Here is a 27,200-nt window from a genome sequence, read left to right as displayed (position 1 = left end):
TCTTGGTTTTCTTTTGTTACTGTAGGGGTGTGTGTGTGTGTGTGTGTGTGTAGTCTCTCACCAGATTAATTTTAAAACTAGAAATTCTTTAAAAATTATAATTAGTTTTAAAATTAAGACTCACATGCTTATTTACAATAAATAAAGTTAATTTAAAAATTTTGATTTTCAAAATTCATCTGTGTAAGAGGTCATTGCCTTCTGAGTTTTCAAATAGATAACTGACCTCTTTAAAATTACATTGCTTATGGGGTGCCTGGGTGGCCCAGTCAGTTAAGCATTTGACTTCGGCCCAGGTCATGATCTCACGGTTTGTGAGTTGGACCCCCGTGTCAGGCTCTGTGCTGACAGCTCAGAGCCTGGAGCTTGCTTCGGATTCTGTGTCTCCCTCTCTCTCTGCCCCTCCCCAGCTCATGCTCACACTCTATCTCTGTCAAAAATAAATAAACTTAAAAAATAATTAAAATTATATTGCTTATAATTATAATTTTTACAAATACTCATTTCCATTAATAATCATATAATATATTGGCTTTGTCAGATTGGTTCTTTTGCAACTATTTATGTAGAAGAGATAATATTAAAAATCTAATGGTATTTTATCCCTGAATTTGAATATTTTTTGATACAGATTTAGTGATTTCAGGGTTTATATTTTTATATTGTCTTTATTTTTGACTATAAGAATGTAGTTATTATATAAAATATTTTATGTGGATTGAAAATAAGCAAGAGGCAGCAGGTCTTTTTAATATACTCTATTCCCATAATTTCTTCTGTAAGTAGACGGATATGTTGAATGAAAAGTAGTTTAGAAAAATGACTAGAGATTTTCAACTCCTTTGGGTAAAAGATTAACAGGAAAATGACTCAACCTTTAATACATGTTGTAGTTCCATATAACAAAGAAAACAGAGGAACACAGCACTCTAAAGGAAGCATCATGTAGGGCAAAGGACCCTAATGTAGGAAACTGATTAATAAAAACATCTGGGCAAGAGTAGATTAAGTTGTTCAAATACTTTGAGGGAATAGTGACCATGTTGTTAATAAAATCTTCTTGTTCATCTAAAACCAAAATGGGATCTAAGGAAATCTCAGCTTTGAAACTGTACACTACACACCAAGTAAAGCCATGACAGTCTTTGTTGGATGTGGAGGTGGAAATTAAGGCTTTAAAGCATAGGCCACAGTTTGGAGCCCCAGAACATGATTGCCACTCACAGTTTTGTCTGTCTTGCCGATTCTAGAAATTTAATGAGTTGTCAACATTTTAAAAATCTAGAGATTTCATGCATAAGTCTAGATTTCAGGCTTTTGAGACATCAAGGGAATAACAATATTAGGCATAGATTTCTAGAAGGCATAGTAGGCTTGAAGCTGCTTCTTTCATTGACTGAATATGCTCTTCAGTTGACCATTTTCTTACTCCAGCCTGCCTTACTAATTCATGTTACCCTCCTGGCCATTGATAGCATTGGAGTTTTCTTTAAGGAATCTGTCATGATCGGAAATGTTCCCCTGCAGTGTAAATTGGTATAAATTCTTTGGAAGGCAATTTGGCAATATCAGATTTCTTAAATATACATATACTCTTTCACTCAACAATTCTAAGAATTTATCTCATAGGTAATCTTGTTCATGTACATAAAGATATTTATGTAAGAATGTTCCCTGAAGCCTTGTTATAAAGGTAAACTGGAAATAATTTAAATGTCTGTCAGTAAATGTCCATTAGTAAAGGGTTCCTAATAAATTACAGCCATCCAGGAGAATATTAAGTAGTATTTGCTAAGAATAAGATGGATTTATACATGTATAATACTGGTACGTAAATGTTTCTAAGGTATGTTAAATGAGGTAAGATGTATAGAAGAGTGATTAGCATATAAATACAATTTACACGGGATAGTTTTACACAGAAACAATTTCTGGGCCATGGATTATTGCTCTAGGTGGGAAAGCATTGTAAGATGGGATGAAGACTCCTTCATTGTATAACCTTTTTTTCCTGTTTGTCTAAATCACATGCCTGTGTTATTTTCTATGTGGTATATATAAAAAGAAATGTCTAGTATCTTTAATCAAGGAAAGCAAGTATCAGTAATAGGTTTTATTGGATCTATAAAATCCACAACAATAGCAGTAAGTGATATTTTATAACCACAAAACTTACCGTTTTATAATGTGATTAATTTAAAATAAGTCTCCTTCAGTCAGATCCTGGCAGTGCCAGTGGCTCTCCTCTCTTCTGACTCTCCTTGCTATCACCCTTTTGCTTCTAGAAACATGGCCTCCACTGTGGTGGTCTCTGAGGGTGTCATCAAAGTGTTCAGTGACATGAAGGTAGGTGCATAAGCCCCCAGCACCAGAGGAGGCAGTACTCCTCTGCCTGGGCGAGGACAAGAAGAACATCATCCTGGAGGAGGGCAAGGAGATTCTGGCAGTTGATGTGGGCCAGACTGTAGACCCCATGCCACCTTTGTCAAGATGCTCCCAGACAAGGACAGCTGCTATGCCCTCTATGACACAACCTTTGAGACCAAGGAGACCAAGATTAAGACTTGGTGTGCACCTGTGTGCACCCCTTAAGAGTAAAATGATCAGTGTCAGCTCCAAGGACGCCACCAGGAAGAAGCTGATGGAGATCAAGCATGAATTAGAAGTAAACTGCTATGAGGAGGTCGAGGACCCCTGCCCCCTGGCAGAGAAGCTGGGGGGCAGTGCTGACATCTCCCGGGAGGGCAAGCCTTTGAAAGCCCCCTGCCTGGAGAATCTGGCAGCCCCAGACATGCCCATGGGTGTTGCAGGCTGCCTCTGTCCTGCCAGACCTGAGGGCCTGGGGGATCCCAGCAAGGGAATGGCAATCTCTTCAGCCCAGTTGCCAAACAGTCCCCTCACCTCCTGGACCTTCTTCCTCCCTCGATCCCTGACAGTTATGGTCTTCCCAAACCGTCTTTGATCTTCTGATTCCTCTTGGGTTGAAGCAGACCAAGTTCCTCCAAGGCACCCCAGTTTGGGAGGGGGCTGAGATTTTTTAATGGAACTCCCAATTCCCCACCTGTTCTATCCTCTTCCCATGCTGCCAACTTTTTTTTTTTTAACGTTTATTTTTGAGACAGCATGAATGGGGGGGGGGAGGGTCAGAGAGAGGGAGACACAGCATCTGAAACAGGCTCCAGGCTCTGAGCTGTCAGCACAGAGCCTGACGCGGGGCTCGAACTCACGGACCGTGAGATCATGACCTGAGCCGAAATCGGCCGCTTAACTGACTGCGCCACCCAGGTGCCCCCCATGCTGCCAACTTCTAACCTCAGTAGTGACTCTGTGCTTGTCTATTTAGTTCTGTGTAAATGGAATGTTGGGATGACCCCTCCTTGACCACCTGGTTCCCCTCCCCTTTTCCTTGGGTGACAGCCACTTATGGGAGCAGGACCAGTAAGGGACTTTCAATTAAGACACACACACACACACACACACACACACACACACACACACACACACGTTTCCTAATTAAACTCTTTTGCAAACAAAGGAATGCTCTTTTGCTCACAAAACTCTATTTCCACGTTCCCTGTTAATTAGCACTGTTTATAGCTCTCTAAAATTCTACCTATTAGAGATTTATTTGAATTTATACTTTTTCCCTTGATTTTCCTTCTTTCTTTTTTTTTTTTAATAGCACTTACTGGTATGGGAAAATCTGGAAAGCATGGATTCATGTACTCACTTGGGAAAAGCCATAAATTACAAGTTGTCTACCCAACAATTTTATTAGCTCCTAGTCTTAATACATTTTTTCAATAATTGAGTTCATAAAGAACATAGCACGTATCATTTTTACTTATTTATCATTTTATTTTATACAATTGCCATGTCATTACAACTTGTCAACATTTTTTAAACGTTGGCATAATAGTCTATTGTATTAATATATCATAATTTATTTGACCATCTCTAAAATTTTTAAGAGGTTTCTCATATTTTTGCTTGTATAAGTTTTAATATTTTAAATATTCTAATATTTTTGCTTGTATAAGTAACAGTCTCTTTCAACACTAGTTCTACTTTAGGAGTGGTAATATTTTCTGGGTTATTTGTTGAAATATCCATCAACTGCTTCACAGTTGTGAAATTACTATTTAAAGGTTCAAGGAAGTGCTGTTGAAACTGATGGTAGGTAGGACTGGATAGGATTGTTTCAGCAGCATGATTAGGGCTGTGTGCTCTATCAGAGTGTAAAAAGTTAGAGAGGTAGAAGGGTGTGATAAAGGTAAATCAATTTTAATCATTGCTTACTTCCAGTCTTTCCAAGAACAGGGGAGGAGACTCATCAATATCACCCAAGCCCCATTCTCAGGACCTATATATAAGTTGAGCATTTAATACTATATAGTTCAGGTATATCAACAATTATTTATGCTCTTATGGGTTAAACTAGAAACCTCGCTTCCATTTACAAAGTTTTCCAAAAAGGGACTTACAAGCTTTTGGAATGCAACCCTTTCATCAATTGCAAAATGTATCTATAATAGCTGTCTCTATGAGTGAGTTTCTAGCTAATAGTAAACTTGTGGTTGTTTTCAGGACGATTTAGGCATATTAACATGTGTCAATAGTCACTTTTTTTTTTTTTTTTTCATGTGAAACATGTTCCTCTATTCCTGTGCATATCCTCAGTTGTTAGGTAACAAAATTTACTTTAAAAGTTAACAATAGTAACAAATCTCAATTTTACACTTTGGCGTAAGCTATTTTAATGTGGAGAGATTTTTTTTTTTAAATGTCCTTTATGAAAGAAATTCTTAGGTCCTGGGCTATGATTACCTGCCTACTGATCTGGTATAAATGTCATAAATCCATTCTTAAAATTTATAGTAAGTCCTCTCATTTTGCAGATGAGAAAATTGTGGAGATCAGAGAGGTGGTGACTGGCTTAATGTCTCAGGGCTACTTTACTACTAGAATTTAAAACCTAGATTTTCTGATTCTTAGTCCACCAGTTTTTCTTTTACTCCATGCTGTCTCTTTTATGACATAACTGCATTGTAAAAAGACTCTTTTAGAAAAACACCTGCAGCCTATTAACAATCATGTAAGACAAGCCTGTTGGGAAACTATAACTTAATAAGCTGATAGTTAAGAGTGATTAATAGGACTATATTTCTTCTCTCCCACTGTGCCACAATGAGCTAGGGTAGGTATTTTACCATCTCAGGATGAAAAAGAACAGATGTATTGTCAGATCATAGATCATGGGTAGTCATTAAGTTTTATTATCTTTATAAAAATGTTCAATTTCAAGCATACTTGGTGCTTGGAAATATGTTGTGAATCTAATGTTGCAATACCATTAAAACCATAAACCGAGACTATGACGACTATTACTGTATACTTGTGTGAGTGAATTGAGTCTAGTTGAGTGAAATGGAGAGTGAGTCATCCTAGGTGAGTGCTGGATATGCAGTTAGTGGAGACAACTTTCCAAATCAACAAATTTCCCTTAAAAGTATTCAACATTGGTTTAGGGACTGGGTCACGGTCCCTACCCTCAAAGGAAATGAAATTGGGTTGGGCAGATGGAAGGCATATTTGAAACAGATTTTAAAACTGTGCAGTGTAGCATATGATTAAGTATAAAAACCAGCTACAGAAATGTATTTGTATAGGGGAAGAAGGGTTTAACATAAACTGAGTATCCAAGGTAGCTTCAAATATTTGGCCTAACTGAATTACTAAGTTGCTCTCTAGATATGGAGACAAATAAATTGTTCACCCTGTTGACTGGACAAAACTGAACATCAGGTTAAAAATGATAAAATTGCAACAACTAGGCTAATGTGTGGCAGTCACTGGGTTCTCAGATTTTTAATTAGTGAATTATTAGCTTGCTCAGTTCTAGATTCTAGTCATTCCTTGAGAATTCTGATCTGGTAGTTTTCATAATTTGGAGACTGTTGTGTCCATATACCAACCATATTTGAAGATGGCTCTATATTTTTCTCAGAAGAGTGTAAATATCTGATTCTTTCTGAAAGCTTACTGTATGAGTGGGGAGGAGTGCTTAAGTTGGTATCTGCACAGTATTCTCTAATACAGTATTTCTCTTTTCCTAATATCTAGACATAGAAAAAAAAAGTAAAACTGTAAAAAAAAAAAAGTAATACTCATTCAAATTCCAAAATTCCATATCCAGTGGCCTACCTGACATCTTCACTTGGGTGTTTATTAAGAATCTGAAACCTGGGGCGCCTGGGTGGCGCAGTCGGTTAAGCGTCCGACTTCAGCCAGGTCACGATCTCGCGGTCCGTGAGTTCGAGCCCCGCGTCGGGCTCTGGGCTGATGGCTCAGAGCCTGGAGCCTGTTTCCGATTCTGTGTCTCCCTCTCTCTCTGTCCTTCCCCCGTTCATGCTCTGTCTCTCTCTGTCCCCAAAATAAATAAACGTTGAAAAAAAAAAAATTAAAAAAAAAAAAAAAAAAAAAAAGAATCTGAAACCTTAAATATATCCAGAGATGGTCTCTTGTTTCTCCATTGTCCCCCTGCCACCTATCACCCCATCCCAATCTTTCCTGTCTCAGCAAATGGGCACCAGCATCTACCTCATTGCTCTAAGTTGAAGACCAAAAAGTCATCCTTTATTCTTCCCTTTTTCTCACCTTCTACATCTGACCCATTACCAACTCTTGTTGAGTTTACCTGTTTAGTACACCTTAGTCAACTTCTATTGTCCTAAGTCACCATGATAAGTTCTTTGGACTAGAGTGTTCTTTTTTTTTTAAATATGAAATTTATTGCCAAATTGGTTTCCATACAACACCCAGTGCTCATCCCAACAGGTGCCCTCCTCAATACCCCTCACCCTCCCTCCCACCCCCCCATCAACCCTCAGTTAGTTCTCAGTTTTTAAGAGTCTCTTATGTTTTGGCTCCCTCCCTCTCTAACCTTTCTTTTTTTTATTTTCTTTTTTCCTTCCCCTCCCCCATGGTCTTCTGGTAAGTTTCTCAGGATCCACATAAGAATGAAAACATGTGGTATCTGTCTTTCTCTGTATGACTTATTTCACTTAACATAACACTCTCCAGTTCCATCCACATTGCTACAAAGGGCCATATTTCATTCTTTCTCATTGCCACGTAGTATTCCATGTGTATATAAACCACAATTTCTTTATCCATTCGTCAGTTGATGGACATTTAGGTTCTTTCCATAATTTGGCTATTGTTGAGAGTGCTGCTATAAACATTGGGGTACAAGTGCCCCTATGCATCAGCACTCCTGTATCCCTTGGGTAAATTCCTAGCAGTGCTATTGCTGGGTCATAGGGTAGATCTAGTTTTAATTTCTTGAGGAACCTCCACACTGTTTTCCAGAGCAGCTGTACCAGTTTGCATTCCCACCAACAGTGCAAGAGCGTTCCCGTTCCTCCACATCCTCGCCAGCATCTATTGGACTAGAGTGTTCTAACACAAGGGGAGGCAGTAGCACATTATGGTTAGGAATACAGGGTTAGACTGAACTGCTTGGATTTGAATTTCAGCTTTCACACTGGTAACTGTTAGGAGCTCACCTCAGCTGGGAAAGCGGGCTGAGCTTCAGATGTTAGAGTAGCTAATTAATGCAACAAACTCAGAATGAAAGAGGTAGGCCTTTAATCTGCTGCAATGGTACCTGTGAGAGTATAAAACTGGAGGAGGCACTGATGCCCCCTGTCACATTCCATCATGGAAAGATGCACTAATCCAGGGTTGGGTATATCAGCACAGATGTCGGATGTTGCTGGAACTAAAGGCTGCAGCAATTTTATGGACCCTATCGTTGAGGGGAGGGTGAAGGAGGTAGGTTAGGAGTGGAAAAGCACAGGGAAAAGTCACAGTGGAACAAAGTGTTTTCAGGGTTTCCACTTCTTCCCGTCAAAAGGAAGACTCAGCAGAAGCACCTGAAGAAGGCTTCTGCCCCAGGCCTCAGATAAAGAGACCCAGAGATGAAGACACCAGGCTAGGAATGCAAATATGTGAAGAGCATGAGTAAGCAGGGAGCCTGAGTGGACTGCAACTGCCTTCTAAGACTGCAATGCATTGGCTGTGTGCCAAGTCTGGGTGGGGGGCAGCAGCTTTCTCCCACCAGGCTTGCCAGGTAAAGCCTTTGTAATTGCCATGGTCACATCTGAAAAATCACATAGGTTTTTAACCATGAGCCAGCCTGACTCCTCAGCTATGTGACCTTGGGCAAGTTTCTTAACTGCTCCCTGCTACAATTTATAAAGGAGATGTAAAATTATGAGAATTACATATTTTATGTAGTTTTCTATTGCTGCTGTAACCAACTACCCAAATTTAGTGTCTTAAAACCACAAACATTTATTATCTTAACAATTCATGAGGTCAGAACATTATTGGAATAAGGGTGAAAATTTGTATGATTACATCAATAAGTGTAGAAATAAGCATTTCATAAAGTTCAATCCCTTTAGATAAAAACTGTCAAAATTCAGAATTTAAAAGAATTTCTTAATTTGATAAAGACACATTGTATACCAAAAATTCTACAGTAAATATCATATTAATGGGAAAACTTTATTCTCATCAAGATCTGCTCCAAGACAGGAATCCTCAATATCACTGTTAATATTTGACATAATACTGAAGGTTTGACTAATGCCACGCTGTAAATAAAGTAAAAGTTATCAGGATTGGAAAGAGAAAATTATTTGCAGATATGATTACATAAGAAATAAGTGGACTGAACAGAACAACTGTTAGAACTAATGGGATGAAAATGATAGCATTTGTCTTTATCAGCAATAACCAATCAGAAAATTTAATTGGAAATTAGACACTACCTGCTAAAACTATAAAATAAGAAATAACCTCTCAAAAATTAAAAAAAAAAAAAAACTTTACAGATAAAACCTTAAAACTTTTTAAAGACTATGACCTGAAGGTGGAGGAAAACATTTAAGACCCAAAAAGTTCAAACTTTGTGGTGAAAAATTGCTCCAAAATTAAGAGGTTCTTTCATTTGAAGGACATCATACAGAAAGACAGATGACAGATGGGGAAAAGAGATCTATAATGTCTAAGTCCAACATAGGATTGATATATATATATAATATATAAACAAATGCTGCATATCAACAAGAAAAAGACAGGAAACCCAGAGACAAATGGGCAAAGGACATGGTTAGGCAATTCACAGAAGGAGAAGCCCAGCTGGCTAACAAGTATATGAAGAGATGCAAAACAAAACAGGCAAGTTTCAAATAAAAATTAGGTTCCACATCAGAATAGCAAATATTAGAAAACAGAAAATACTAAATTTTAATGGCCATGTGAGAACTCTTAAGCCCTGATATTTAGAGTGTTAGCTGGTAGGGCCATTCCAAAAAATAATTCTAGAACAATCTGGTAAAACTAAATATGTGTGTGCCTATGGTTCAGTTGTCTCATGCTTCATATTTCCTAGGAGAGTTTCACACTTGTCTATAAGGGGGCATTATAACTTGTTAATTGTGGCCTTGTTTAAGGTAGATGTTTGTACTGCTTCCTGTTTTTGTTTTAAAACAATACTGCTATAAGTATTCTTGAATGTCTTCATATGTGCCAGAGTTTTTCTGGGGGAATTGCTGGATCACAGGGAATGCACCTCTCCAAGTTTAATAGATGATCCTAATGGTTTTCCAAAGTGGTGATATCAGCTAATACTTTCTTTAGCAGTGTATAAGAGAGGTGACTATTCCTAGATTGTGGTCAACACTTCAGATTGTCAGATTTTCATAATCTTGCCAAGAGGGTCAGTGTGAAATATATCACAGTGTGACTCAAATTTTCATTTTCCTTATTACTAAAAAGTTTAGCAGCATTTTTATAATTTATTGGCCATTTGTGCTTCAGTCTTCTATGAAGTGCATTGTGGCAAAGAATATAATCTGTGTGATACCAATCATTTAAAATTAGTTGAATTCTAAAACACTGACCCAGAATGCATTCAGTTCTTGTAAATTACCATTTCTAGAGAGGCCTGAAATACTTCACTTTTTGGGTGAAATGTTCTATATATATTAGGTAAAGCTTGTTAACTATTGTTTAAATTTTCTATATCCTTATTAATTTTTTTCTGCTTGATTTTTGGGCTATCAATCACTGAGGTCTGAGGTGTGTTAAAAACTTCAGCTCTACCATTGTGTTTATTTCTTTTTGTAATTCTTTTAAGTTTTGCTTTATATAGTTTTAAGCTATATTATTTAGAGCTTTATTATTTGGAATTTTTATATCTGATGGTGAATTAACCTTTTCTCATTATGTAGTTTATCTCAATGCCCTTTGTCTTAAAAATCTATCTTGTCTGATATTAATATTGTAACATCAGCTTTATTTTGGTTATCTGCAATGTGCATATTTTTTTCATCTTTTTATTTCAACTATTATCCTTATGTCACAGGATCCTTTTTTATTTTTATTTATTTTACTTAAAAAATTTTAAATGTTTATTTATTGAGACAGAGCATGAGCAGGGGTGGGGCAGAGAGAGAGAGGGAGACACAGAATACAGAGAAGGTGGGGCTCCAAGCTGTCAGCACAGAGCCCAACGTGGGGCTGGAACTCATCAACCATGAGATCATGACCTGAGCCAAAGTCAGATGCTTAACTGACTGAGCCACCCAGGTGCACAAACACAGGATTCTTTTTATTATTTATTTATTTATTTATTTATTTAATTTATTTATTTTTTTTCAACGTTTATTTATTTTTTTGGGGACAGAGAGAGACAGAGCATGAACAGGGGAGGGGCAGAGAGAGAGGGAGACACAGAATCGGAAACAGGCTCCAGGCTCTGAGCCATCAGCCCAGAGCCCGACGCGGGGCTCGAACTCACGGACCGCGAGATCGTGATCTGGCTGAAGTCGGACGCTTAACCGACTGTGCCACCCAGGCGCCACCACAGGATTCTTTTTAAAGCAGTTTATAAGTGGATTTATTTTTACCTAATCCAATAATCTTCACTCTTAAACACATTCATTTTTTAATTTAAATTTACATAATAATTCATATTTTAAACTTATTTTCATGTGCTAATGTTTATTAAAACATGATTTTGGGGGCACCTGGATGGCTCAGTTAAGCATGCCACTTTTGGTTACAGCTCAGGTCATGATCTCGCTGTTTGTGAGTTCAAGCCCCGCATTGGGCTCCGCGCTGAAGGTGCAGATCCTGCTTGGAATTCTCTCTCTCCACCCTCTCTGCCCCTCCCCACTCACATATTCTGTCTTTGTCAAATTAAATAAACTTAAAAAAAAAGCATGAATTTGTTTTTTATTTATCCAGCTTTTCTGTTTTTCTCTTTTCTAACTTAGTACTTCCTGAATCTGAAGATTTAAATCATTCAAACTAGAAAATTCAGCCATTATTTCTTTGAATATAGTCTCCCCAAAGTTTCCCTATTCTCTCCTTCACACATTCCAATTTGACTTTTGTAAAAGTAGATATTTCCACTCTACCGTCTCTTCAAGATTTTTCATATGCTTGTGTCTCTGTCTGCATTATGCAAAATATTCTATCATCCAGTTTATTCTGTCTTATGCTGTGTCTATTCTTTTGTTTAGCCATCCTTTAAATTTTAAATTAAAATTATTTTAGGGGTGTCTGGGTGGCTCAGTCAGTTAAGCATCTGACTCTTGATTTTGGCTCAGATCATGATCTCAGGGTGGATTGAGCCCCACATTGGGCTCTGCACTGGGTGTGGAGCCTGCTTAGCCTGCTTAAGACTCTCTCTCTCTCGCTTTCTCCCCTACTTTTCTCTTCCTCCACCCCTCCCCCCATACCACCCCCGCTTGGGCATTCTGTCTCTCTCTATATATATATAAATAAATAAAGGAAAAATAAAACTTTTATTTTTCATTTCTAGAAGTTCCATTTGGTTCTTTTTTTGAAACTTCCTTTTTGTGTTTTTATTTTTTTTGTTCTTTATTCATATTTTAAATTCTCAGGCACATAGTTTATTGGAGGAAGTGAACCCAGGGAAACATTGGAGAAAGTGAAACAAGGAAAGGAGGGAAAGCCAATATAGGGATGTCCTATGGACTGATCTTCACTGTGGGCAACTGGGATTCAATTCCATCATGACTTTTGAAGATCTCGTACCTTAGAATTGTCCACTAAAAGAGTGAAAAATGAGGGCATTTATCAATTAACTTTCATACTCCATTGGTCAAAGGTTGCCCCAGGATGGCAACGTTCCATAATTCCAGATGTGTGTGCATGAGTGCCTTCTTGACTTCTGAATACATCCTAACTGACATGAGAGAAGCCCAGGGATAGAAAGCAAGAGATAAGTGAAACAGCTGAAGTGAAACACTACCAGATTACACCTGTCATTCTCTATTACATAATTACACTCTCTGGTGTCTTCTGGGGTCTAATTCTTATGATTATAGTTTCCAATGGCCCTAAACTCACGGTCCTTTATTCATGTGTTTTGTGATACTCTACTCTAGATTTTATTGTCTGGTAGTTTATCTGTGGGAATTCTTTGGGAATCGACTTTACAGTTGGCCCCTTTTGAATGGGGTTGCTTTTGATTCTTCCAGGCATCTGAGTGCACTACCAACACAATAAAATTTTAAACCATATTCTTAACCTGAAGTTTCTTTGGCACCACTCTAGTAGTGTAAATTTGGACTAGGAACCCAAATAAAGGTCTCTTTGTGGTTATGAATTCTTAGGAGAGATTTTTTTTTTTGGCCCTCTACTAGCACCTAGGGATTGAAAAGTTAGTTTTCCTTATTATCTCTAATGTAGGCAGTAGATCTGTGGGTCACTGAAGTCTCCTATTAGTCTCTCCACCCAGTCAGGCCACTTGTGTCTCCATGGCCCATGACCCTATGAGAAATCAAAGATCAAGGTCTACAGGAACATTGAATATTATCAGAGTGAAAACTGACTTCGGGGTTCTGCTTGTCTCTTTGGGTCCACATTTTCACGTGATTTTAGGCACCTAAGTATTCCTTACTTTCTTGCCAGTTTATTAGTATATCTTAAAAAGTTTTTTTCCTTTTAATATTCTGTATTGATTTTGTGTGTTTTCAAAGGGAGGGTCAGTCAGACCATTTAGGCTACAATTACTGCCTGAGATGGAAATACTCATTATTGTCTTTAAGTCAGAAAAGCAAATGAAATTTCTCATAATTCAGGAAGTCTTTGAAAATTCACCATTACTACCAGACAATAATCAGAGCACAAGTTGGAGAATCAGTTTGCCTGAGTTGGAATGCTGGTTCTAACATTTACTAGCTGTATGGTAACAGGTAACTCAATCAACCTCCTATTGCCTCAATTTTTCATCAGAGTAACAGTACCTGCTTCAGAGGGTTGTGATGAGAATTTAATAAGTTAATATACATACAGCACTCAGAATAGTGGAAAATATCAAGTGCTCAATATACATTAGCTTTTATATTACTATTATCATTATTCTTCCAAGCTTGTCTTGTAACCAATCTCTTTTTTCATTGCCCTCTGACTGAATTGAGTGTGTGTCATTATTTCTCTTAAAGTTCTCCTCCAACTGTTAGAGGAGATCATTCTCAAAGAACACCTGTACCATCACTTAGGAAGAATTTTCAGCCCAGCCTTCTATGAGATCCCATTCATTATTGCTGCCTCCTCATCTATTTTGTTTCTTTATCGTTAAGTTTGTTAGGGTTCTCTATGGGGAGCAGAGGGAACCTGACAGGGCTGCCTTATTTGGGGACAAGACTCTCAACAATGCTACCCCACCCCACCCCACCTATCCTACTAATCCTAACACTAGAACAAAAGCTCCAAAACCAAGATTTACAGCATCAGGAAGACTTCAAAACCTCAAGCCATCAGCTCTAGGTTTGAGTTTCTGTTCTGTAACTTACTAATGAGGTAAATGATGTCACCATGTCTATAGACCTCTCAAGTGTTGTTGCAATAATTAAACAAGAAAATGTACTTAAAGATCCTGGTGACAGTAAAGCCCTAAATTGGTATAAGCATTATTAAGAGGTTAGGAACCCCTGTTAAAAGATAGGAGGTGATTTAAAAAAAAAATAACCATGACAAACTTTTATTTACATCTAGAGGAATGGAGCATCCTGTTGATAAATGCTTGTGAACATGACACAATATGAAGCCTAGGTGACATAACATCATTAAAGATGAACAGACATCACCACACACAGCAGTGTGCTCCTCCCCAGAACGAATGCAGTAATCATTAGCTTATGCACGAGAGGCTGGAGTTTGTGTGTGAACATAGGGTTCAGCTGTATGTACTAATTCCCCTAAGTGCTTGTGACACTATGTCAAGAGTTCAGCGGCTGAGTTTCACATAGGGCAGTGTGATACATCGGGATTATTAGGATCGTCCCGGAATAACTTCCCTGAGTTGATTGCCTTTGACAGATCAGTTTGCTTTGATTAAAAAGCAATTGCTGCTGTCTAGTCAAATTTAAACACTTTGGCTAGAAAAAGCTGAACTCTAACTCTGTCCAGTCTATAGAAACACCTTGATGTGAAAAATACATCGAATGTAGTGATGTAAAGAGAAAACTGAGTTAGCAATTCTCTGGGGTACAGTTTTGTAATAATGTGAGGGAGCATAAATGCCAAACAAAAGTGACCCCAGGCATATGTGAGGGAGGGAAGAGCACATTGCTTTTAATAGCAACTTTACTTGTGCCCAATGTACTGCTAAATCAGTAACAATGTTTGAGGTACCACTCTGCTCCACACTCATACAACATTCACTACCATTAGATTTGGGAGTAAAAAGGATCCATCTTCTGGGATGAACAACGGAAAATATTTGGGGATATAGGCATCTCTCCCTTTCCCCTTTCTGAATAGACCTAGGAATAGAAGAAACAATACTATCAAGACAGCTGAAGTAGCAGTATGCTAAAACGTAAACCATCTTTTAAAAAATGAATGGAGGGGCACCTGGGTGGCTCAGTCGGTCAAGCATCCGACTTCAGCTCAGGTCATGATCTCATGGTTCATGAGTTCGAGCCCTGCATCAGGCTCTGTGCTGACAGCTCAGAGCTTGGAGCCTGCTTCAGAATCTGTGACTTCCTCTCTCTCTGTCTCCTCCCCAGCTCATGCTGTCTCTCAAAAATAAACCTTAAAAATGTTTTTTAAAATGAATGGAATATCTGATTTTAGTGAAATTTACCCTTAATGCCTGACATTACATTCCCAGCCTGCATGAGTTGTAGGACAAGATGATATTAAGCTGACATCCAATTTATCTCTGGTGGATCAGCAAAGAAAGTATTGAAACTAGTGTTAGAGGAAAGTCTCCTATACACTATCCCTTGCATCACAGCTTGCTTTTATGTTTAGGCTTCTTGAGATCTTTGAATATAGAGGCTGACTGGGATGTTTAAAGTGGAGGGCATGAGAAGCCTGGCTTGATGGGCTTCTCTCTTCTTGGGAATTTAAGTCCCCGGAGGGTATAATCCTTACATGGACCCAGGCTACAGAAAGCACTGGTTATACAGAGTTTTAATTTTAGTGAATTTGTAGTGAACTTTTATCCACAAAGAGCACTGTTGCCATGTCATCTATTAATATATCTGTGGAGTTGTGCAACCATCATGATCTAAGCTTAGGCAATTTTGATCACCCAAAAGAAACCCAGGTATCCATTAGCATTCTGTCCAGCAGAACACTGTGTACCAGTAATCAATGCCAGGAGAGGATTCCAACTACACGGAGGATAGAAAAGAACATTACAGTGAGAGCCAACTGGTATAGAGTCCAAATACTTGTGCCCACTGCATCTTAGTATCGGAGTCACGAAGGAAAATGGAACATAGCTAAACACTGGATGGAACAATGCTTTTACTCACACAGAGAAGAGACAGCCTGGAACTTCCAGAAAGACCTGGCCAAAAGCAGTTCCATGGAGTACACCGAGAATCACACTGTGGAACAGCACTGTGCAATGACAGCCAGCCAGCTTGCTGCAGGGTACCCTTTACAGGCCATCCCCAACCGCTTCCCCAATTACATCCGTGTACCCAGGAGGCCTGAAGCCAACCCTATGAAGGAGTTACAGCCCAAAGAGGGGGATGACTACCATGACATGAGTGTCCAGCGTTGGAAGGAGAGTGTGGGCTCAGGGGTTGCTGGCTTCCTTGAGTGGCGGTCATCAAGCTGCCAGACTGCCTGGCCAGCTGCCACCTGTTGCTGATATATGCTCTGAGTTAGCAATAGCTCTGGGCCAGGGACAGACAGAAGAAGCTCCGTAGGTGGAGCCCAGCTGCCCTCACTTTCTCCTGGGGGCCACTCCACCCCTTCTCTCTCCCAGAGCAGGCCCTGTCCCCTGCTCCTGAGGGTCTTCTGGGTTTTGGGCTCTCCCTCCTAAAATGTGGCCAAAGAACTTCGTGTTGGGGGTCTTGAGCTTCACTGGGAACTTGTCCCTAGGCCAGTCCCCCACTTGAGCCTGAATGTCCTCCTTGGTGGGGGCGATGGCTCCTTGTGGGGCCCTCCTCCGTCTGAGGTCTCAGCAGGGCTGTCTGGATGTGCCGGTTTCTCTTCAGCCCCTCTCTTCACTGCTCCTGTCATGCTTCTTGGGGAGCAAACAGGTCCTCCCTGTGGTCCCACAGACCACAGCACCACATCTGAGGAAGGTGGAGGAAAAGGGCCACGAGGCACACCAGATCATAGGTGATGTAGCTGTCAGTCTTCTTCAGGCCCAGGATGCATGGAGCTTGTTCTCAGCGCCGGCATCACTGTGTGGCTGTTCCAGAGGAAGAAGCCAAACTGCAACAGGTTTTTGGTGACACTGTGAGGACAATGGCCTTCATCCAGAAGCGCTCGTTTGGCCACTGGATGGACAGCATGGCCCACAGGAAGATGAACACGGCGGCGCCAGGAAGGTGGCTGAGGCGGTGACCACGTGGTTGAGGACGATGAGGACGGAGCAGAGCAGTTCCGAGTGGGCGGCCATACACTGGTAAGTGGCCTACAGCAGCCTTAGTGCCTGGCCCTGCCCCACCGCGAACCGCTGGGCCTTCTCCAGCTCCGGGACGCACAGGTGCCTGGTGAGGAAAGGTTCACTGCCCATGCGCGTCCGGCTGCCAGTGAGCGCTGGAAGCTCCCACGGTCACACAGGGAAGCCCACCAGCTCGGGACCACTTCCTCCTCGCTGCTGCTGCTGCTGCTGAGGGTACTGTAGCCGGTGCTGAGGGGACTGCTTGTGTCGTCGGTTGTGCTACTCAGCGGCTCACCTGATGCTGTGCTTGGTGCAGCGCGGGCCTCTGAGGGGCCTGGCAGCGTGGCCTGGGCTTTGCTGTCCTCCAGCTGGTCCAGCAGGCGTGGGTGCGTCTCTCCGTCCCCGAAGGAGATCCTGCGAGTGGAGTTGGCACCCGGCGCGCAGCACGTCGCTCTCGGCGCTGTGGTGCCGCGCGAAGCTGTGCAGCCAATACGTCTGCCCGCGACTTTGGCTCAGGCCTCCTTCCCCGCGGGAACTCCACGGGGCTCGTGCTCAGCTCTCGCTGGGTCACGTGGCTGCGCCAGGCCTTCCGCTGGCTCCGCCTCTGGGCGCAGGCCGTCCCGCGGACAGTTGTCCTGCCGGGCCCTGCCACCGCCGCCTCAGCACTGCCGGGACGTTGGACACCCGCTCCTGCTGTGCCATCTGAAGGGCGCTCTGTGACCCCCGCCTGGGGTCCGTGGACTGGGCCTCCTTCCCCTCCTCACTGTCGGACTCGAAAAGAAAGTAGTCCCGGGCGGAAGTGGACGGGTCGGGGACGGTCTCGCCACAGCCACCTCCACTGTTTCTGCGTCAGGGAGAAGCCCTCTGGACTGCCGGGCCCTGGCTCCTGGTTTCGGGACGGACCACCGCCCGCTGGGTCCTGCCTGTGCTTCTCCTGCTTGGCACAGTTGTGCCAGGGACTTCTTTGCTTTGTGCCACGGGTGGATGCTTTTGAGGTTGACAGCATTGTAGAGGGCGAAACTCCTGGAGGCCTGCAGGGCGGGTGGCGTGGACCTTGGCCTCGATGTGCAGCAAACGGTGGCTGAGGAAGAGGCAGCACTGCAGCAGCAAGAACAGGGAGCAGAGGCCGTCGCAGAGGACCCGGCCTCCTCCACGGGCAGCAGGCAGTCCTGGTTCCTGCCCAGCATCTCCTTGGAGTCATAGTAACCTTTGACTTCAATAAAAGCTGGGTGACCCAGCAGAAGTTGCTCTGCATTTACTCCACAAACAATCAGGACAGGAACAAGAGCATGTTCTTGGAGATGATGGTGGTGACCGTGTATAGAGAATGTGGCAGTCCCATGGCAGGAGGCAGGCACGTGTGTTCTTCTGCAGCTTGGTGCTGAAGAGCAGCAGGCATAAGCAGGCTAGTACATAGCCCAGCTTGAAGATGCTGATGTGAGTGGCCCCCTTGACTAACGCCAACCAGAAGAGGAATGAGAAGATGGCCACCTTCATCATGTTGAGGTAGGACCTTCAGGGGATGAAGTTGGGCATAGGTTAGGCTCCCCTCCACAGGCTCCAGGTGGTTAGTATTGATGCTGGCCACCCGTCTGTGTGCTTGGCAGGAGGTGCAGAGCAGCAGGAGGAAGTCATTTATGAGGTTGGTAGAGTTGGGGGCCCTGAATAAATTGGGCAGGCACCCCACTTGCATGTGGAGTTCACAAGGATGGCCTGGCCCCAGTGCTACAGGTAGTTTATGCACAGGGTGGGGAGAATGCCCAGGTACAGCGGGTACTGGTGCAGCAGCAAGAGTGCCAGGAAGAGGCACTGACCAGAGTGCTGGTGGGTGAGGATGGCCATGCAGGATGATCCTGACATTCCTGCACTGCCCAAACATGTTCATGGCCATCAGGAATATCCCCAGCCCAAGTTTGTAGAAGAACTTGAGGCAGCTGAGCAAGTCCTGGCTCAGCCACTGGGGAGTGCTGTCATTTATAGACAGCAGGGGCCAGCAGGTGTTGTGGATGGTGATGTTCCTGGCATTGGTACATGGTGGCCTCAAATGCCAGCAGCAGTAGGGTCTGTAGGTGGTTCTGGATGCAGCCCAGGTTTGGGAAGCCCTTCCACACACCCAAACCAGTTAGCAGGGTTAATGGGCCTCTGGTATAGCAAAAACTGATTTTTTTTTTTTTCTTCTGTCTTCTGAAAGTTGGTGCTATTGAGAAAGGGTTCAGTATAGTTTCTGGAGTACTCATGGGGTTGATGATCTCAATAGACAGTCTCGCACAGGGTGATGATGCCGATCCAGACAGTAGACTGGCAAGAAGCCATGGACCAGAAGTGGGGGTAAGGCAGGATGAAGGCCCACAGCACAACCAGTGAAAGGTTCATCATTAACACCTCCTTTGGGGCCATCCAGATAGTGTATAAGACTACCAGCTTGAAGATATGCAGCTTTAGCAGTTATCACAAGAACACCTGCATGTCGGTGAGGACATCCCAGAAGCCAGTGGCCAACTCCAACAGCTGTTTGCCCACAAGGCCCCACTTGTTTGCTGTTGCTTCTGGAACTTGTGTGGCTTGGTGGGAGCCAGCTGTGCTCAGCCCCTTGTCCTTAGAAACCTATTCTTCCTCCTCCTGCTGCTGGACCAGTGGGGTGCCACTTACCACACCCTGCCTGTGAACCCAGCACAGGAGGTGGTGCCGGGTCAGGGGACATGCTTCAGACTGAAGAGCTGCATAAAGGGCTGGTGGAAGGAGTGCTGTGCAGGATGCAGGGGAGCAGGAAAAAGCCAGGGATGAAGATGCTGGAGAAGAACTTGGACATGCTGAGCTGCTCCAGGCTCAGGTCCCCCAACTGCTCATTGCCCATCAGGTTGTGCCAGTATATGGTGAAGTTGTGTAACTGGAAAGTATAGACAGTGATGAACACCAACATGGTGTAGGCTACACCCAGCCACCAGAACACTTTGAACAACTTCTGCTACCGGCTATAGTAGATGTGGAAGAGGGTGAGGCAGAGCAAGAAGGGGAACACAGAGACGATCTTGTAGATGATGAGGCAGCCGGCAAAGCTGACACCAATGAACATGCCATCAGACATGTAGATCCAGTACTTGGCATAGACACCTGTGATTGGCTCCCCCAGGCTCTGAAACAGCATCTACATAAACTCTGTGTCTTCCGTGTTGACTTCCATTAGTGCAGTGGGGTCTTCACCTTCAGCAGCTTTTTCCCCTTCCTCCCTCTTCCTCTTCCCCTCCCCACACCCTTCCTCTCCCCAATCCTCCTCCTCCTCCTCCTCCTCCTCCTTCTTCTTTAAATGTTTATTTATTTTTGAGAGAGAGAGAGAGCATGAGCAGGGCCGAGAGAAGAGGGGAACAGGGGATCTGAAGCAGACTCCACACTGACAGCACAGGGCCCGATGTGGAGTTCAGACTCATTAACTGTGAGATAATGACCTGAGCCAAAATCAGACACTTAAACGACTGAGCTACCCTGGCACCCCTAGCAGCTACCTTTTGATACACCAGGTGTAGCAGGAGCCAGAAGGTAAGAATGTGCAGCACCATGGCACCAAGGTTTAAGCAGAGGTAGCAGGTGTTCTCTAGCTCCAGATGGCCATGCTGACAGGGCCAGGGTCGTGGTGAGCTCGGGACACTCTTCCATGACCCACATGTAGGGTAGCCCACATAGTGCCAGCCTGTAGAGCAGGATGGAAGGTGATCAGAGCATGGCCAGCTGGTGGCAGCTGCACATCATCCAGATGAGGCAAGCCCAGAGCAGCAGCACAAAGGCATGAAGGCCAGCCAGCTGTGGTAGGTGATGCTCCATAAGATTATGGTGATAAGGGCACCCACATGCATAGAACACTGTTCCGTGATGAAGTGGGCCCCATGTCTCTCTAGGCTCAGCCTGGGGCACAGAGGGGTACAGCTGGATGGGGCTGTGGCCAGTCAGGTTGTGCCTGCTATAGTTGTCAGTCTCTATGTCAGGTCCTGTGAGCATCATGTGCTGGGCAGCCTCCTCTTTCATGGCAGCCCTGGCCTGGCCCTAGACCACAGTCCACCTTGGTTAGCTCCACCTGTCTTTCTTCCTTGCCCCTGGAACCTCCTTTCTCTGGTCCAGGGGTGGTGTATGCAGAGCTTCAAGAGTGAGATTCATTACCTTGACTGGAAGACATCTGAGGCCCTGGAAGAGGTCTTCAGGAGGCTGCAGTTCAAGGTTGGGAGTCTAGATGAAGATGGTGCCTTAGCCTTCTTCAACATAATTGAGTACGCTGAGTGGGCCATCCTTCTCAAATCTTGTTCAACAAGCACATTACCAGTGGGGGCTGGCAGGCTGCCATACAGGCCTGGGGTGATATACCTGTCAAACCGTAACGCAGGTGTCCTAAGGTGAGCTCAGGAAGGTGAGCTTCCATGGAGCAGAAGGACAAATGCTCCCTTGATCTTGATTTTCAGTGTGAATACACATTGTGAAAACAGGCCCTCATGATCCTTCTGATATCTTGGTAAGTTTTAAGTAGGAGGTGTCGGAAGAGTTACCACAAGGATAACTGGCTTGTGGTGGCCAAACGTTCATAACAGTGTTGCTTTATGATCCTTTGAAATTGTCTCTTCCTATCATTGTGAAGTAGAATTCACCAAGCATTGGTGAATTATTCATTCATTAATAGGGAGGGAGAGTCGGGATTAGACCATCATGGGATAGGTTAGTTTTACCTTACTGATAATGTGTTGCTGCCATGGTAAGGCAGTCCTGCTTTATTTAGTACAAGAGGAACCTCCCTGTCATTTTTAAGAATCATAATTCTGAAATTCACTTTCACATCAAAGAAGTGTTCTGAGCTTCACACTTATGAATTCAATTTTGTTAATGCTGTTATTATTATTTTTTAATTTTAGAGAGGGCAGGAGAGAGAGAGAGCATGGGGGAGGAGCAGAGAGAAAGAGTGACTTAAGAGTTAAACACTTAGCCAACTGAGACACGTACGCACCTTGTTAATGCTACTTGAATGAAAAGTTTAACAATAAACTAACTACAATCTTATTTAGGCACTCAGATTTTTGTTCCTGGAAGGATTTTGGAGATAGTCTAACCAATGGATTAAGCAGTAGCCACTCATTGCCAATCAGTTATTGCCAGACTGCAATGAAGGCCCAGTGATGTTGGATCCTACAATTAAAGAAAAAAAAAAAACATTAATCTGCATGTTTATAGGAAATATTCAAATTTTAAAATGGCAGTAGTGAATTTAAAACTCTGTTAAGGTGAGAGACCCTGCTCTTTTAGTTTTTTTGTATCCTGCTATATTTCTCCTCATGTTGTGGATTGGAGATAGATGTTGCTGAAGAATTTAGTTGGAGGAATTCTAGGATATTGTAGATTTCATGTATTTTAAGACTGATACAGACAGGAAAAAAATTATTAGCTTTAGCCTTTTAATATAAATATTGACTGTTTTGAACCAGATAGGTAGTAAGAAGCCATGTCAGTGAACTTTCTTCCCTTCTTAAGCTTTGATTCTTGATTAATCAGTCATTTATTAATTTGGATCTTCAAAGATACTTTATGTTAGTCCTGGGAGTTGTCCCTTCTATTCATCTAGAACTTGAAAAAATGCTTTAAAATCAAGCATTTATTCTCCTGTTCAGCTCAAGTTTTAGGGATTGGTATCTTCTGGAAGTAAGGCTCTCTTAAGAAAGCTTCCTGGGCAATGTGACATTCAAGGAGAATGGTGTGGGAAATACACTATGGAGAATCCAGCACCATTATTCAGAGAAAAGCTCTCAATATATTTAAATGTTATACTTGGAAGTGATAAAAATACTTACATTTTAAAAATGGAAAATGGGTGCCACTTTTTTTCTTTTTCTTTTTCTTTTTCTTTTTTTTTTTTTTTTTTTTTTTGGAGATAGAGATAGGATATTCCTTGTGATCTTTTTTCCTTGGCTGATCTTGAATTTGATTTCTCTGTTAAAAAAAAAAAAAAGAACGTGGTTGAACATTTGTTCTCTGAAGTATTTTGAGCTCTTTAAGGATGACTGGCATAGTTCTTAGTTTCCTGATACCTTTCTTAAGATTTCCTTCCTGAGAAAACGTTATCTCACAGCTGAAGAACAAAGCTTCTGGCCATATCCTGATGTTCTGAGGTGTAGTTGGTCAGTCTTTTTTTTTTTTTTTTTTCTTAGTTTATTTATTTATTTTGAGAGAGAGAGAGTGAGTGAGCAGGGGAGGGGCAGAGAGAGAGAATTCCAAGCAGGCTCCGTGCTTTCAGCAAAGAGCCTGATGCAGGGCTTGATCCCATGAACTGTGAGATCATGACCTGAGCTGAAATCAAGAGTTGGCTGATTAAGTGACTAAGCCACACAGGTGCCCCAATCAGTCTTTTTCAAATCTCAGGTAAAGGCAAGGTGAAGTGGATTTCTACCACTTTTCTTTTCTAACTATAAATATTTAGAACTAGAAACTTTTGAACCACACAACTGGGTATGTAAATATGTTTTGCCAAGTAAGGTGATGCTTTTAAAGTGGGTCCATTTAATGGTGAAAATGAAAATCTTGAATATTCATCATGGGTGATTGTGTGATGCTGGAAAACTCTAATATATGCAGTATAGGAAATTTCTCTACTGCAGAACTGAAATGCTTTTACATCCTTGTTTGTGGCTTCTGTTTTGTGCTTTGTTTAGGCAATATATATTTTTTTTCCCTTAATGAATAGCAGTTGAACTCTATGTTTTATATATTGGTAGGTGATTAAGAGACACTTCTGAAAATTAGTGACGAGCAAGTGCATTTCATGTTGCGAAGCAACATTTTGGCAGATGGACTTAGCCTGAAATTGAGACTGTCCTGAATTGGCTTTCAGTATCACAAATTAATTCCATGTGGACTCCCACCAAACCTTTTGGCATTAAACAGAGCGTGATGTAAATGCTTGAAATGTACATCACACTTGATGAGATGGGCTTTCTAATAAAAAGTGAGTCCAGAGGCTAGACATCTGGTGGTGTGCTTTATGCAAAATACATTGTCAAATTGCAGCATATAGAAAAATAATGGTTGTCATTCTCTTTTGCTGCCATTCCTCCCAGGAACATGTTATAGTCTACATTTTAGTCAAAATTATGTTGATAATAATAACAAATAAGCTTCGGAGTTTTCCAAACGTACCATTACTGCTTGTTACTCTTAAGGAATGTGACTTCTGACCTGTAGTTTATGATGCTGTAGTTTTCTTTCTCACATATGTAGGTAAGATCTTCTCAGATGGTAAAAGAGGAGGATGTATGTTTTTCAAATGCTGACATCTCTTTTTACTACCTGCTTTTATTTATAAAAACATGTTGCATTTCTTTTTTTTTTTATTTATTTTATTTATTTATTTTTTAATTTTTTTTTCAACGTTTATTTTTATTTTGGGGACAGAGAGAGACAGAGCATGAACGGGGGAGGGGCAGAGAGAGAAGGAGACACAGAATCGGAAACAGGCTCCAGGCTCTGAGCCATCAGCCCAGAGCCCGAAGCGGGGCTCGAACTCACGGACCGCGAGATCGTGACCTGGCAGAAGTCGGATGCTTAACCAACTGCGCCACCCAGGCGCCCCTGCATTTCTTCTTTTGAAAGTAGTTTATTCTGTTTCAGTTTGCTTTCTAGTTCTGGTTAATATTGATTTATTATTTTGAAGGTATTCTTTATAATTTTCATCAGATTCTCAGTTTTACTTTTGTAAACTTTTAAGTTCTGTGACTTCACATTGTTATTATTCTCTTACTCATTATAAATAAGGTTTACATGTTTAATGAGACCTGAAAATACCTAAATTGATGAAGATAGTGTATGTAACAGTGGTTTAAATCACCATGGTAATTTTGTTTGAAGTATGGTATTCTGAATGTGAAGTTAAAGAGGGTATAGTGATTTGATCCATTTATTTTGTCTATTCAGGTTAAAATCTGTAGGTTAGAGTAGAAAAGAGGTGCTGGTATCCATTCATCTCTTTCTGTCTGGAAGACTTTCCCCACATTCCTCTGTACATTTGTCAGATAGCATTAATTATGTCTTCTATAAGCCCCTTACACTGATGCACAATGAAAAGCTTCTTTCATGCAATGTTGCTTTAAGTATGCGAAGTTTTAATGGACCACCTTGGGACCCCGTTTTCAATAAGTGGTTGAAGAGATTTTTTCCAAATTGTTACTGTCAATGAGAAACTAGACCTGTATTAAGGGAGGCAGTACAAGGAAATTTATATCAATGGACAAAAAACCTAAACCTTCTTGAAATCACTATTGTTCACTGACAAAAAGGGAGACTGTAATTTTGAAGGCCTCTTCCAGCGACTGAATTGCCATTTGAGTTGTCTTGGCCTCCTATGAGTGGATCCCTCACCGTAAAATGAAATCTCTTTGTTGCTTGTGGTTATAAAGTTTTGTTCTTTAATAATAAATCTAGCTCAGAGACATTGCTTTACTGTAAATTTGTCTCCACTGAGGTGCTCGTAAACAGTATCTGCTTCTATTACCAGTGGTAGAACCAGGTTTGAGCATCTTGTAGAGTAAGCATATGCACTGAGAATCAATATGTGTTTTATTAGCACCAGGAGACTCATTGGATTGATTTTTTTTTCTTTTTACCTTTATGGGCAATTGCTATAAAAAGGTAAATTAAAAAGTTAACCATCTGCTACCTCACTTTTCATTTAAAATCTTTTATTTGATTACTCTTTCCAGGTAATCAATGCTTTCTATTTTGCTATTATGCTTGCTAGTGAATGAAGGTGGGTTTAATTTATAGCTTTTATTTATCTAACGGTATTGTCAGAGTCACAATCTTTATGCATCCTATTAGTAGTCTGGAAAATATTTCTTACTACATCGAAACAGAACAAAATTCAATTTAGAAATATAATTTCCTGCCATGGAGACACTTGATAACAGGGGGGAGATTAATGGAGCCCAGTGACAGAAACTTGATTTAAAGCAGGAGATTAATACTGCTTTATCAGCCTACACTGCAAGTGAATTGGCTCTGAAAGAAAAAAAAATCTGTTTGAAGTTGCTGAGTTGTCGGCTTGTTGGTTGGAAAAAGGTCTCTGGACACTTATTTTGTTATTGCTGAGTATTTGCTGCATTCTTGTCTATTTGACAACATAGGAACAGACCTATGGCGCAACACCAGACTTGCTTATTTTACAGTAGTAACATGTTTCTTATTATTCCTTTTGATCCCACAGGAAGCTTGAATGCTGTGGAGGTCAGCTTCTGACTTAAGGGGATTTTACTCAGTAAATCATGTCAAAATTAACGAATAGAATTGTGCTGACACTCCAGTTTGGTTGGATTTAAGTAAAATGTTTAAATGGTATTTTTAATTGCAAAGCCCCTGCCCCTAAATCCCATTATAAATACTTTTTTCTATACTTTACAGAAGTCATTAATTCCTGCCCCACCCCCCAACTATAAAAGTGTGAATCTTCCAGTAGAATTCAGAGCAAATCTGAAGATTACCTCAAAGGGTTACAATGCCCACTAGATCTGTTCTGAAACAAAATATGGAGCTTGGTAAACTGTTAGAATGCAGCATACTAAAGGAAGTGGGTCTGAATTTTGATTTTTGAAAAAAATTTTATTCCCAGGAAATTAAAGTATTCATATTGCTGGAATTAAACTTTTTGAACTTTGCTTGAGCTATATGGATTTTTAAACTTGGTGTTTGTCTAGTAAATCCCTCCTGGGAAATAAAAAAGAAATGGAATGAATTCCTTACCCAGTAGCATCACAAAAATGGCTCTGTGTTTCTCAAAAGCTTGAGTTTTTACATAATCCTCTACAAATTACTTAGTAACCTTATTTCTGAGAGGAGATAGTTAACAACTTTTATTTGTTTTTATTAACTGAAATTTTGTAGAAGTGAACTGAAAAAAACTTGTGTTTTTATTAAGTTGTATAGTAGAAAAAAGATTTTGCTAGAAATCAGACTATCTGGGTTGTCGTTTAAGGTCATTTAACAACTTTCTGTCTTCTTATAGGCATTTTTAAACTACTTTGTATTTCTAGGACAGCCGAATAATAATAATATCTGCCTTGCTACCTTGCAGGGTTATTGAGAATAAAAATGAGATGATTTATGCAAGGTATTTAGACATATAAAGGGCTGTAGGAATATAAGCAATTTTTCTTAAAATAATATTAGCACGATTAGGCTACTTTAAATATATTGCATATAGGATTTTATTGGAGGGAGGGGT

The 27,200-nt window shown here is 41.3% G+C and overlaps 2 pseudogenes; one reads left to right on the top strand and one right to left on the bottom strand.

Annotated features, from left to right (window-relative positions):
* Positions 1–736: 736 nt before the first annotated feature.
* Positions 737–3,096, top strand: LOC123609787 (annotated as a pseudogene).
* A 12,754-nt stretch (positions 3,097–15,850) lies between these two features.
* LOC123609938 lies at positions 15,851–20,811 on the bottom strand (annotated as a pseudogene).
* Positions 20,812–27,200: the final 6,389 nt, after the last annotated feature.

Source organism: Leopardus geoffroyi, chromosome B2 (genome assembly GCF_018350155.1).
Source record: "Leopardus geoffroyi isolate Oge1 chromosome B2, O.geoffroyi_Oge1_pat1.0, whole genome shotgun sequence".
Classification (NCBI taxonomy): Eukaryota; Metazoa; Chordata; class Mammalia; order Carnivora; family Felidae; genus Leopardus; species Leopardus geoffroyi.
Note: the sequence above shows the minus strand (reverse complement) of the source record. Positions and strands in the feature narration are given on the sequence as shown.